Source organism: Lasioglossum baleicum, unplaced genomic scaffold, assembly GCF_051020765.1.
Source record: "Lasioglossum baleicum unplaced genomic scaffold, iyLasBale1 scaffold0047, whole genome shotgun sequence".
Lineage (NCBI taxonomy): Eukaryota > Metazoa > Arthropoda > Insecta > Hymenoptera > Halictidae > Lasioglossum > Lasioglossum baleicum.
The window spans coordinates 939,310-954,437 of NW_027469107.1; positions in this window are offsets into that span (position 1 = coordinate 939,310).

The window sequence follows — 15,128 nt, forward strand, 5'->3', positions numbered from 1 at the left end:
TATTTCGATTCGTCGGTTGACAACGTGATAAAGAAAAGTTGGAATTTGTTCTGCGAGGCTCACCGTCTCACCGACGAGAAGTGGTCGAAGCCACCGCAACAATATAAACAATTAACGCCCCTCCCCCCTCATCGGGCGCGGTAAAATTATCAAACGTTGACCGGTTCGCGGCTATAAAATGGTTGGGGAGCACTGCTGTCAAGCACAAGTGAAAGCTTTTTGATTCGAAGAATTGCAAGCTCTTATTATCTCCACTGGTCTAGCGAAACCTGAGAATTAAGCTGTACTATCCAATATTGCACCAACACAGAGTGGAACCCGCGCAGGATCTCGTTCTCCAACCGAAGCTGAGATGGTCGCGTTAGAAGAATACGCGGCCATCAACAAAGGGTATTTCGATTCGTCGGAGGACGACGTGATGAAGTAAAATTGGAATTTATTCTGCGCGGCTCACCGTCTCACCGGCGAGAAGTGGTCGAAGCCACCGCAACAATATAAACAATTAACGCCCCCCATTTCATCGAGGCGCCGTAAAATTATCAAACGTTGCCCGGTCCGCGGCTATAAAATGGTTGGGTAGCACTGCTGTAAAGCTCAAGTGAAAGCTTTTTGATTCGAAGAATTGCAAGCTCATATTATCACCACTTGTCTAACGAAATGTGAGAATTAAGCTGTATAACCCAATATTGCACCAACACAGAGTGGATCGCCGCGCAGGATCTCGTTCTCCAACCGAAGCAGAGATGGACGCGTTCGAAGAATAAGCGATCATCCACAAAGGGTATTTCGATTCGTCGGTTGACAACGTGATAAAGAAAAGTTGGAATTTGTTCTGCGAGGCTCACCGTCTCACCGGCGAGAAGTGGTCGAAGCCACCGCAACAATATAAACAATTAACGCCCCTCCCCCCTCATCGGGCGCGGTAAAATTATCAAACGTTGTCCGGTTCGCGGCTATAAAATGGTTGGGAAGCACTGCTGTAAAGCTCAAGTGCAAGCTTTTTGATTCGAAGAATTGCAAGCTCATATTATCACCACTTGTCTAACGAAATGTGAGAATTAAGCTGTACAATCCAATATTGCACCAACACAAAGTGGAACCCGCGCAGGATCTCGTTCTCCAACCGAAGCTGAGATGGTCGCGTTAGAAGAATACGCGGCCATCAACAAAGGGTATTTCGATACGTCGGAGGACGATGTGATGAAGTAAAATTGGAATTTATTCTGCGCGGCTCACCGTCTCACCGGCGAGAAGTGGTCGAAGCCACCGCAACAATATAAACAATTAACGCCCCCCATTTCATCGAGGCGCCGTAAAATTATCAAACGTTGCCCGGTCCGCGGCTATAAAATGGTTGGGTAGCACTGCTGTAAAGCTCAAGTGAAAGCTTTTTGATTCGAAGAATTGCAAGCTCATATTATCACCACTTGTCTAACGAAATGTGAGAATTAAGCTGTATAACCCAATATTGCACCAACACAGAGTGGATCGCCGCGCAGGATCTCGTTCTCCAACCGAAGCAGAGATGGACGCGTTCGAAGAATAAGCGATCATCCACAAAGGGTATTTCGATTCGTCGGTTGACAACGTGATAAAGAAAAGTTGGAATTTGTTCTGCGAGGCTCACCGTCTCACCGGCGAGAAGTGGTCGAAGCCACCGCAACAATATAAACAATTAACGCCCCTCCCCCCTCATCGGGCGCGGTAAAATTATCAAACGTTGTCCGGTTCGCGGCTATAAAATGGTTGGGAAGCACTGCTGTAAAGCTCAAGTGCAAGCTTTTTGATTCGAAGAATTGCAAGCTCATATTATCACCACTTGTCTAACGAAATGTGAGAATTAAGCTGTACAATCCAATATTGCACCAACACAAAGTGGAACCCGCGCAGGATCTCGTTCTCCAACCGAAGCTGAGATGGTCGCGTTAGAAGAATACGCGGCCATCAACAAAGGGTATTTCGATACGTCGGAGGACGATGTGATGAAGTAAAATTGGAATTTATTCTGCGCGGCTCACCGTCTCACCGGCGAGAAGTGGTCGAAGCCACCGCAACAATATAAACAATTAACGCCCCCCATTTCATCGAGGCGCCGTAAAATTATCAAACGTTGCCCGGTCCGCGGCTATAAATTGGTTGGGTAGCACTGCTGTAAAGCTCAAGTGAAAGCTTTTTGATTCGAAGAATTGCAAGCTCATATTATCACCACTTGTCTAACGAAATGTGAGAATTAAGCTGTATAACCCAATATTGCACCAACACAGAGTGGATCCCCGCGCAGGATCTCGTTCTCCAACCGAAACAGAGATGGACGCGTTCGAAGAATAAGCGATCATCCACAAAGGGTACTTCGATTCGTCGGTTGACAACGTGATAAAGGAAAGTTGGAATTTGTTCTGCGAGGCTCACCGTCTCACCGGCGAGAAGTGGTCGAAGCCACCGCAACAATAAAAACAATTAACGCCCCTCCCCCCTCATCGGGCGCGGTAAAATTATCAAACGTTGACCGGTTCGCGGCTATAAAATGGTTGGGTAGCACTGCTGTAAAGCTCAAGTGAAAGCTTTTTGATTCGAAGAATTGCAAGCTCATATTATCACCACTTGTCTAACGAAATGTGAGAATTAAGCTGTATAACCCAATATTGCACCAACACAGAGTGGATCCCCGCGCAGGATCTCGTTCTCCAACCGAAACAGAGATGGACGCGTTCGAAGAATAAGCGATCATCCACAAAGGGTATTTCGATTCGTCGGTTGACAACGTGATAAAGAAAAGTTGGAATTTGTTCTGCGACGCTCACCGTCTCACCGGCGAGAAGTGGTCGAAGCCACCGCAACAATATGAACAATTAACGCCCCTCCGCCCTCATCGGGCGCGGTAAAATTATCAAACGTTGACCGGTTCGCGGCTATAAAATGGTTGGGGAGCACTGCTGTCAACCACAAGAGAAAGCTTTTTGATTCGAAGAATTGCAAGCTCATATTATCACCACTTGTCTAACGAAATGTGAGAATTAAGCTGTATAACCCAATATTGCACCAACACAGAGTGGATCCCCGCGCAGGATCTCGTTCTCCAACCGAAACAGAGATGGACGCGTTCGAAGAATAAGCGATCATCCACAAAGGGTACTTCGATTCGTCGGTTGACAACGTGATAAAGGAAAGTTGGAATTTGTTCTGCGAGGCTCACCGTCTCACCGGCGAGAAGTGGTCGAAGCCACCGCAACAATAAAAACAATTAACGCCCCTCCCCCCTCATCGGGCGCGGTAAAATTATCAAACGTTGTCCGGTTCGCGGCTATAAAATGGTTGGGAAGCACTGCTGTAAAGCTCAAGTGCAAGCTTTTTGATTCGAAGAATTGCAAGCTCATATTATCACCACTTGTCTAACGAAATGTGAGAATTAAGCTGTACAATCCAATATTGCACCAACACAAAGTGGAACCCGCGCAGGATCTCGTTCTCCAACCGAAGCTGAGATGGTCGCGTTAGAAGAATACGCGGCCATCAACAAAGGGTATTTCGATACGTCGGAGGACGATGTGATGAAGTAAAATTGGAATTTATTCTGCGCGGCTCACCGTCTCACCGGCGAGAAGTGGTCGAAGCCACCGCAACAATATAAACAATTAACGCCCCCCATTTCATCGAGGCGCCGTAAAATTATCAAACGTTGCCCGGTCCGCGGCTATAAATTGGTTGGGTAGCACTGCTGTAAAGCTCAAGTGAAAGCTTTTTGATTCGAAGAATTGCAAGCTCATATTATCACCACTTGTCTAACGAAATGTGAGAATTAAGCTGTATAACCCAATATTGCACCAACACAGAGTGGATCCCCGCGCAGGATCTCGTTCTCCAACCGAAACAGAGATGGACGCGTTCGAAGAATAAGCGATCATCCACAAAGGGTACTTCGATTCGTCGGTTGACAACGTGATAAAGGAAAGTTGGAATTTGTTCTGCGAGGCTCACCGTCTCACCGGCGAGAAGTGGTCGAAGCCACCGCAACAATAAAAACAATTAACGCCCCTCCCCCCTCATCGGGCGCGGTAAAATTATCAAACGTTGACCGGTTCGCGGCTATAAAATGGTTGGGTAGCACTGCTGTAAAGCTCAAGTGAAAGCTTTTTGATTCGAAGAATTGCAAGCTCATATTATCACCACTTGTCTAACGAAATGTGAGAATTAAGCTGTATAACCCAATATTGCACCAACACAGAGTGGATCCCCGCGCAGGATCTCGTTCTCCAACCGAAACAGAGATGGACGCGTTCGAAGAATAAGCGATCATCCACAAAGGGTATTTCGATTCGTCGGTTGACAACGTGATAAAGAAAAGTTGGAATTTGTTCTGCGACGCTCACCGTCTCACCGGCGAGAAGTGGTCGAAGCCACCGCAACAATATGAACAATTAACGCCCCTCCGCCCTCATCGGGCGCGGTAAAATTATCAAACGTTGACCGGTTCGCGGCAATAAAATGGTTGGGTAGCACTGCTGTAAAGCTCAAGTGAAAGCTTTTTGATTCGAAGAATTGCAAGCTCATATTATCACCACTTGTCTAACGAAATGTGAGAATTAAGCTGTATAACCCAATATTGCACCAACACAGAGTGGAACCACGCGCACGATCTCGTTCTGCAACCGTAGCAGAGATGGACCCGTTCGAAGAATACGCGACCATCCACAAAGGGTATTTCGATTCGTCGGAGCACGACGTGATGAAGTAAAATTGGAATTTTTCTGCGTGGCTCACCGTCTCACCGGCGAGAAGTGGTCGGAGCCACCGTAACAATATAAACAATAAACGCCCCCCATCTCATCGAGGCGCCGTAAAATTATCAAACGTTGCCCGGTCCGCGGCTATAAAATGGTTGGGTAGCACTGCTGTAAAGCTCAAGTGAAAGCTTTTTGATTCGAAGAATTGCAAGCTCATATTATCACCACTTGTTTAACGAAATGTGAGAATTAAGCTGTATAACCCAATATTGCACCAACACAGAGTGGATCCCCGCGCAGGATCTCGTTCTCCAACCGAAGCAGAGATGGACGCGTTCGAAGAATAAGCGATCATCCACAAAGGGTATTTCGATTCGTCGGTTGACAACGTGATAAAGAAAAGTTGGAATTTGTTCTGCGAGGCTCACCGTCTCACCGACGAGAAGTGGTCGAAGCCACCGCAACAATATAAACAATTAACGCCCCTCCCCCCTCATCGGGCGCGGTAAAATTATCAAACGTTGACCGGTTCGCGGCTATAAAATGGTTGGGGAGCACTGCTGTCAAGCACAAGTGAAAGCTTTTTGATTCGAAGAATTGCAAGCTCTTATTATCTCCACTGGTCTAGCGAAACCTGAGAATTAAGCTGTACTATCCAATATTGCACCAACACAGAGTGGAACCCGCGCAGGATCTCGTTCTCCAACCGAAGCTGAGATGGTCGCGTTAGAAGAATACGCGGCCATCAACAAAGGGTATTTCGATTCGTCGGAGGACGACGTGATGAAGTAAAATTGGAATTTATTCTGCGCGGCTCACCGTCTCACCGGCGAGAAGTGGTCGAAGCCACCGCAACAATATAAACAATTAACGCCCCCCATTTCATCGAGGCGCCGTAAAATTATCAAACGTTGCCCGGTCCGCGGCTATAAAATGGTTGGGTAGCACTGCTGTAAAGCTCAAGTGAAAGCTTTTTGATTCGAAGAATTGCAAGCTCATATTATCACCACTTGTCTAACGAAATGTGAGAATTAAGCTGTATAACCCAATATTGCACCAACACAGAGTGGATCGCCGCGCAGGATCTCGTTCTCCAACCGAAGCAGAGATGGACGCGTTCGAAGAATAAGCGATCATCCACAAAGGGTATTTCGATTCGTCGGTTGACAACGTGATAAAGAAAAGTTGGAATTTGTTCTGCGAGGCTCACCGTCTCACCGGCGAGAAGTGGTCGAAGCCACCGCAACAATATAAACAATTAACGCCCCTCCCCCCTCATCGGGCGCGGTAAAATTATCAAACGTTGTCCGGTTCGCGGCTATAAAATGGTTGGGAAGCACTGCTGTAAAGCTCAAGTGCAAGCTTTTTGATTCGAAGAATTGCAAGCTCATATTATCACCACTTGTCTAACGAAATGTGAGAATTAAGCTGTACAATCCAATATTGCACCAACACAAAGTGGAACCCGCGCAGGATCTCGTTCTCCAACCGAAGCTGAGATGGTCGCGTTAGAAGAATACGCGGCCATCAACAAAGGGTATTTCGATACGTCGGAGGACGATGTGATGAAGTAAAATTGGAATTTATTCTGCGCGGCTCACCGTCTCACCGGCGAGAAGTGGTCGAAGCCACCGCAACAATATAAACAATTAACGCCCCCCATTTCATCGAGGCGCCGTAAAATTATCAAACGTTGCCCGGTCCGCGGCTATAAAATGGTTGGGTAGCACTGCTGTAAAGCTCAAGTGAAAGCTTTTTGATTCGAAGAATTGCAAGCTCATATTATCACCACTTGTCTAACGAAATGTGAGAATTAAGCTGTATAACCCAATATTGCACCAACACAGAGTGGATCGCCGCGCAGGATCTCGTTCTCCAACCGAAACAGAGATGGACGCGTTCGAAGAATAAGCGATCATCCACAAAGGGTACTTCGATTCGTCGGTTGACAACGTGATAAAGGAAAGTTGGAATTTGTTCTGCGAGGCTCACCGTCTCACCGGCGAGAAGTGGTCGAAGCCACCGCAACAATATAAACAATTAACGCCCCTCCGCCCTCATCGGGCGCGGTAAAATTATCAAACGTTGACCGGTTCGCGGCTATAAAATGGTTGGGTAGCACTGCTGTAAAGCTCAAGTGAAAGCTTTTTGATTCGAAGAATTGCAAGCTCATATTATCACCACTTGTCTAACGAAATGTGAGAATTAAGCTGTATAACCCAATATTGCACCAACACAGAGTGGATCCCCGCGCAGGATCTCGTTCTCCAACCGAAACAGAGATGGACGCGTTCGAAGAATAAGCGATCATCCACAAAGGGTATTTCGATTCGTCGGTTGACAACGTGATAAAGAAAAGTTGGAATTTGTTCTGCGACGCTCACCGTCTCACCGGCGAGAAGTGGTCGAAGCCACCGCAACAATATGAACAATTAACGCCCCTCCGCCCTCATCGGGCGCGGTAAAATTATCAAACGTTGACCGGTTCGCGGCAATAAAATGGTTGGGTAGCACTGCTGTAAAGCTCAAGTGAAAGCTTTTTGATTCGAAGAATTGCAAGCTCATATTATCACCACTTGTCTAACGAAATGTGAGAATTAAGCTGTATAACCCAATATTGCACCAACACAGAGTGGAACCACGCGCACGATCTCGTTCTGCAACCGTAGCAGAGATGGACCCGTTCGAAGAATACGCGACCATCCACAAAGGGTATTTCGATTCGTCGGAGCACGACGTGATGAAGTAAAATTGGAATTTTTCTGCGTGGCTCACCGTCTCACCGGCGAGAAGTGGTCGGAGCCACCGTAACAATATAAACAATAAACGCCCCCCATCTCATCGAGGCGCCGTAAAATTATCAAACGTTGCCCGGTCCGCGGCTATAAAATGGTTGGGTAGCACTGCTGTAAAGCTCAAGTGAAAGCTTTTTGATTCGAAGAATTGCAAGCTCATATTATCACCACTTGTCTAACGAAATGTGAGAATTAAGCTGTATAACCCAATATTGCACCAACACAGAGTGGATCCCCGCGCAGGATCTCGTTCTCCAACCGAAGCAGAGATGGACGCGTTCGAAGAATAAGCGATCATCCACAAAGGGTATTTCGATTCGTCGGTTGACAACGTGATAAAGAAAAGTTGGAATTTGTTCTGCGAGGCTCACCGTCTCACCGACGAGAAGTGGTCGAAGCCACCGCAACAATATAAACAATTAACGCCCCTCCCCCCTCATCGGGCGCGGTAAAATTATCAAACGTTGACCGGTTCGCGGCTATAAAATGGTTGGGGAGCACTGCTGTCAAGCACAAGTGAAAGCTTTTTGATTCGAAGAATTGCAAGCTCTTATTATCTCCACTGGTCTAGCGAAACCTGAGAATTAAGCTGTACTATCCAATATTGCACCAACACAGAGTGGAACCCGCGCAGGATCTCGTTCTCCAACCGAAGCTGAGATGGTCGCGTTAGAAGAATACGCGGCCATCAACAAAGGGTATTTCGATTCGTCGGAGGACGACGTGATGAAGTAAAATTGGAATTTATTCTGCGCGGCTCACCGTCTCACCGGCGAGAAGTGGTCGAAGCCACCGCAACAATATAAACAATTAACGCCCCCCATTTCATCGAGGCGCCGTAAAATTATCAAACGTTGCCCGGTCCGCGGCTATAAAATGGTTGGGTAGCACTGCTGTAAAGCTCAAGTGAAAGCTTTTTGATTCGAAGAATTGCAAGCTCATATTATCACCACTTGTCTAACGAAATGTGAGAATTAAGCTGTATAACCCAATATTGCACCAACACAGAGTGGATCGCCGCGCAGGATCTCGTTCTCCAACCGAAGCAGAGATGGACGCGTTCGAAGAATAAGCGATCATCCACAAAGGGTATTTCGATTCGTCGGTTGACAACGTGATAAAGAAAAGTTGGAATTTGTTCTGCGAGGCTCACCGTCTCACCGGCGAGAAGTGGTCGAAGCCACCGCAACAATATAAACAATTAACGCCCCTCCCCCCTCATCGGGCGCGGTAAAATTATCAAACGTTGTCCGGTTCGCGGCTATAAAATGGTTGGGAAGCACTGCTGTAAAGCTCAAGTGCAAGCTTTTTGATTCGAAGAATTGCAAGCTCATATTATCACCACTTGTCTAACGAAATGTGAGAATTAAGCTGTACAATCCAATATTGCACCAACACAAAGTGGAACCCGCGCAGGATCTCGTTCTCCAACCGAAGCTGAGATGGTCGCGTTAGAAGAATACGCGGCCATCAACAAAGGGTATTTCGATACGTCGGAGGACGATGTGATGAAGTAAAATTGGAATTTATTCTGCGCGGCTCACCGTCTCACCGGCGAGAAGTGGTCGAAGCCACCGCAACAATATAAACAATTAACGCCCCCCATTTCATCGAGGCGCCGTAAAATTATCAAACGTTGCCCGGTCCGCGGCTATAAAATGGTTGGGTAGCACTGCTGTAAAGCTCAAGTGAAAGCTTTTTGATTCGAAGAATTGCAAGCTCATATTATCACCACTTGTCTAACGAAATGTGAGAATTAAGCTGTATAACCCAATATTGCACCAACACAGAGTGGATCGCCGCGCAGGATCTCGTTCTCCAACCGAAGCAGAGATGGACGCGTTCGAAGAATAAGCGATCATCCACAAAGGGTATTTCGATTCGTCGGTTGACAACGTGATAAAGAAAAGTTGGAATTTGTTCTGCGAGGCTCACCGTCTCACCGGCGAGAAGTGGTCGAAGCCACCGCAACAATATAAACAATTAACGCCCCTCCCCCCTCATCGGGCGCGGTAAAATTATCAAACGTTGTCCGGTTCGCGGCTATAAAATGGTTGGGAAGCACTGCTGTAAAGCTCAAGTGCAAGCTTTTTGATTCGAAGAATTGCAAGCTCATATTATCACCACTTGTCTAACGAAATGTGAGAATTAAGCTGTACAATCCAATATTGCACCAACACAAAGTGGAACCCGCGCAGGATCTCGTTCTCCAACCGAAGCTGAGATGGTCGCGTTAGAAGAATACGCGGCCATCAACAAAGGGTATTTCGATACGTCGGAGGACGATGTGATGAAGTAAAATTGGAATTTATTCTGCGCGGCTCACCGTCTCACCGGCGAGAAGTGGTCGAAGCCACCGCAACAATATAAACAATTAACGCCCCCCATTTCATCGAGGCGCCGTAAAATTATCAAACGTTGCCCGGTCCGCGGCTATAAATTGGTTGGGTAGCACTGCTGTAAAGCTCAAGTGAAAGCTTTTTGATTCGAAGAATTGCAAGCTCATATTATCACCACTTGTCTAACGAAATGTGAGAATTAAGCTGTATAACCCAATATTGCACCAACACAGAGTGGATCCCCGCGCAGGATCTCGTTCTCCAACCGAAACAGAGATGGACGCGTTCGAAGAATAAGCGATCATCCACAAAGGGTACTTCGATTCGTCGGTTGACAACGTGATAAAGGAAAGTTGGAATTTGTTCTGCGAGGCTCACCGTCTCACCGGCGAGAAGTGGTCGAAGCCACCGCAACAATAAAAACAATTAACGCCCCTCCCCCCTCATCGGGCGCGGTAAAATTATCAAACGTTGACCGGTTCGCGGCTATAAAATGGTTGGGTAGCACTGCTGTAAAGCTCAAGTGAAAGCTTTTTGATTCGAAGAATTGCAAGCTCATATTATCACCACTTGTCTAACGAAATGTGAGAATTAAGCTGTATAACCCAATATTGCACCAACACAGAGTGGATCCCCGCGCAGGATCTCGTTCTCCAACCGAAACAGAGATGGACGCGTTCGAAGAATAAGCGATCATCCACAAAGGGTATTTCGATTCGTCGGTTGACAACGTGATAAAGAAAAGTTGGAATTTGTTCTGCGACGCTCACCGTCTCACCGGCGAGAAGTGGTCGAAGCCACCGCAACAATATGAACAATTAACGCCCCTCCGCCCTCATCGGGCGCGGTAAAATTATCAAACGTTGACCGGTTCGCGGCTATAAAATGGTTGGGGAGCACTGCTGTCAACCACAAGAGAAAGCTTTTTGATTCGAAGAATTGCAAGCTCATATTATCACCACTTGTCTAACGAAATGTGAGAATTAAGCTGTATAACCCAATATTGCACCAACACAGAGTGGATCCCCGCGCAGGATCTCGTTCTCCAACCGAAACAGAGATGGACGCGTTCGAAGAATAAGCGATCATCCACAAAGGGTACTTCGATTCGTCGGTTGACAACGTGATAAAGGAAAGTTGGAATTTGTTCTGCGAGGCTCACCGTCTCACCGGCGAGAAGTGGTCGAAGCCACCGCAACAATAAAAACAATTAACGCCCCTCCCCCCTCATCGGGCGCGGTAAAATTATCAAACGTTGTCCGGTTCGCGGCTATAAAATGGTTGGGAAGCACTGCTGTAAAGCTCAAGTGCAAGCTTTTTGATTCGAAGAATTGCAAGCTCATATTATCACCACTTGTCTAACGAAATGTGAGAATTAAGCTGTACAATCCAATATTGCACCAACACAAAGTGGAACCCGCGCAGGATCTCGTTCTCCAACCGAAGCTGAGATGGTCGCGTTAGAAGAATACGCGGCCATCAACAAAGGGTATTTCGATACGTCGGAGGACGATGTGATGAAGTAAAATTGGAATTTATTCTGCGCGGCTCACCGTCTCACCGGCGAGAAGTGGTCGAAGCCACCGCAACAATATAAACAATTAACGCCCCCCATTTCATCGAGGCGCCGTAAAATTATCAAACGTTGCCCGGTCCGCGGCTATAAATTGGTTGGGTAGCACTGCTGTAAAGCTCAAGTGAAAGCTTTTTGATTCGAAGAATTGCAAGCTCATATTATCACCACTTGTCTAACGAAATGTGAGAATTAAGCTGTATAACCCAATATTGCACCAACACAGAGTGGATCCCCGCGCAGGATCTCGTTCTCCAACCGAAACAGAGATGGACGCGTTCGAAGAATAAGCGATCATCCACAAAGGGTACTTCGATTCGTCGGTTGACAACGTGATAAAGGAAAGTTGGAATTTGTTCTGCGAGGCTCACCGTCTCACCGGCGAGAAGTGGTCGAAGCCACCGCAACAATAAAAACAATTAACGCCCCTCCCCCCTCATCGGGCGCGGTAAAATTATCAAACGTTGTCCGGTTCGCGGCTATAAAATGGTTGGGAAGCACTGCTGTAAAGCTCAAGTGCAAGCTTTTTGATTCGAAGAATTGCAAGCTCATATTATCACCACTTGTCTAACGAAATGTGAGAATTAAGCTGTACAATCCAATATTGCACCAACACAAAGTGGAACCCGCGCAGGATCTCGTTCTCCAACCGAAGCTGAGATGGTCGCGTTAGAAGAATACGCGGCCATCAACAAAGGGTATTTCGATACGTCGGAGGACGATGTGATGAAGTAAAATTGGAATTTATTCTGCGCGGCTCACCGTCTCACCGGCGAGAAGTGGTCGAAGCCACCGTAACAATATAAACAATTAACGCCCCCCATCTCATCGAGGCGCCGTAAAATTATCAAACGTTGCCCGGTCCGCGGCTATAAAATGGTTGGGTAGCACTGCTGTAAAGCTCAAGTGAAAGCTTTTTGATTCGAAGAATTGCAAGCTCATATTATCACCACTTGTCTAACGAAATGTGAGAATTAAGCTGTATAACCCAATATTGCACCAACACAGAGTGGATCCCCGCGCAGGATCTCGTTCTCCAACCGAAGCAGAGATGGACGCGTTCGAAGAATAAGCGATCATCCACAAAGGGTATTTCGATTCGTCGGTTGACAACGTGATAAAGAAAAGTTGGAATTTGTTCTGCGAGGCTCACCGTCTCACCGGCGAGAAGTGGTCGAAGCCACCGCAACAATATAAACAATTAACGCCCCTCCCCCCTCATCGGGCGCGGTAAAATTATCAAACGTTGACCGGTTCGCGGCTATAAAATGGTTGGGTAGCACTGCTGTAAAGCTCAAGTGAAAGCTTTTTGATTCGAAGGATTGCAAGCTCATATTATCACCACTTGTCTAACGAAATGTGAGAATTAAGCTGTATAACCCAATATTGCACCAACACAGAGTGGATCGCCGCGCAGGATCTCGTTCTCCAACCGAAGCAGAGATGGACGCGTTCGAAGAATAAGCGATCATCCACAAAGGGTATTTCGATTCGTCGGTTGACAACGTGATAAAGAAAAGTTGGAATTTGTTCTGCGAGGCTCACCGTCTCACTGGCGAGAAGTGGTCGAAGCCACCGCAACAATATAAACAATTAACGCCCCCCATCTCATCGAGGCGCCGTGAAATTATGAAACGTTGCCCGGTCCGCGGCTATAAAATGGTTGGGGAGCACTGCTGTAAAGCACAAGTGAAATCTTCTTGATTCGAAGAATTGCAAGCTCATGTTATCACCACTGGTCTAACGAAATGTGCGAATTAAGCTGAACAACCCAATATTGCACCAACACAGAGTGGAACCACGCGCAGGATCTCGTTCTGCAACCGTAGCAGAGATGGACCCGTTCGAAGAATACGCGACCGTCCACAAACGGTATTTCGATTCGTCGGAGCACGACGTGATGAAGTAAAATTAGAATTTATTCTGCGAGGCTCACCGTCTCACCGGCGAGAAGTAGTCGAAGCCACCGCAACAATATAAACAATTAACGCCCCCCATCTCATCGAGGCGCCGTAAAATTATGGAACGTTGCCCGGTCCGCAGCTGTAAAATGGTTGGGGAGCACCGCTGTAAAGCACAAGTGAAAGCTTTTTGATTCGAAGAATTCAAGCTCATATTATCACCACAGGTCTAGCGAAAGCTGAGAATAAACCTGTGCAGCCCAATATTGCACCAACACAGAGTGGATCCACGCGCAGGATCTCGTTCTCCAAACGAAGCTGAGATGGTCACGTTCGAAGAATACGCGGCCATCAACAAAGGGTATTTCGATTCGTCGGTTGACAACGTGATAAAGAAAAGTTGGAATTTGTTCTGCGAGGCTCACCGTCTCACCGGCGAGAAGTGGTCGAAGCCACCGCAACAATATGAACAATTAACGCCCCTCCCCCCTCATCGAGGCGCCGTAAAATTCTCAAACTTTGCCCGGTCCGCGGCTATAAAATGGTTGCGGAGCACTGCTGTTAAGCACAAGTGAAAGCATTTGAATTCGAACAATTGCAAGCTCGCATTTTCACCACAGGTCTAGCGAAACCTGAGAATTAAGCTGTACAATCCAATATTGCACCAACACAAAGTGGAACCCGCGCAGGATCTCGTTCTCCAACCGAAGCTGAGATGGTCGCGTTAGAAGAATACGCGGCCATGAACAAAGGGTATTTCGATTCGTCGGAGGACGACGTGATGAAGTAAAATTGGAATTTATTCTGCGCGGCTCACCGTCTCACCGGCGAGAAGTGGTCGAAGCCACCGCAACAATATAAACAATTAACGCCCTCCCCCCTCATCGGGCGCGGTAAAATTATCAAACGTTGACCGGTTCGCGGCTATAAAATGGTTGGGTAGCACTGCTGTAAAGCTCAAGTGAAAGCTTTTTGATTCGAAGAATTGCAAGCTCATATTATCACCACTTGTCAAACGAAATGTGAGAATTAAGCTGTATAACCCAATATTGCACCAACACAGAGTGGATCCCCGCGCAGGATCTCGTTCTCCAACCGAAGCAGAGATGGACGCGTTCGAAGAATAAGCGATCATCCACAAAGGGTATTTCGATTCGTCGGAGCTCGACGTGATGAAGTAAAATTAGAATTTATTTTGCGAGGCTCACCGTCTCACCGGCGAGAAGTGGTCGAAGCCACCGCAACAATATAAACAATTAACGCCCCCCATCTCATCGAGGCGCCGTAAAATTATGGAACGTTGCCCGGTCCGCGGCTGTAAAATGGTTGGGGAGCACTGCTGTAAAGCACAAGTGAAAGCCTTTTGATTCGAAGAATTGCAAGCTCATATTATCGCCACAGGTCTAGCGAAAGCTGAGAATAAAGCTGTGCAGCCCAATATTGCACCAACACAAAGTGGAACCCGCGCAGGATCTCGTTCTCCAACCGAAGCTGAGATGGTCGCGTTAGAAGAATACGCGGCCATCAACAAAGGGTATTTCGATACGTCGGAGGACGATGTGATGAAGTAAAATTGGAATTTATTCTGCGCGGCTCACCGTCTCACCGGCGAGAAGTGGTCGAAGCCACCGTAACAATATAAACAATTAACGCCCCCCATCTCATCGAGGCGCCGTAAAATTATCAAACGTTGCCCGGTCCGCGGCTATAAAATGGTTGGGTAGCACTGCTGTAAAGCTCAAGTGAAAGCTTTTTGATTCGAAGAATTGCAAGCTCATATTATCACCACTTGTCTAACG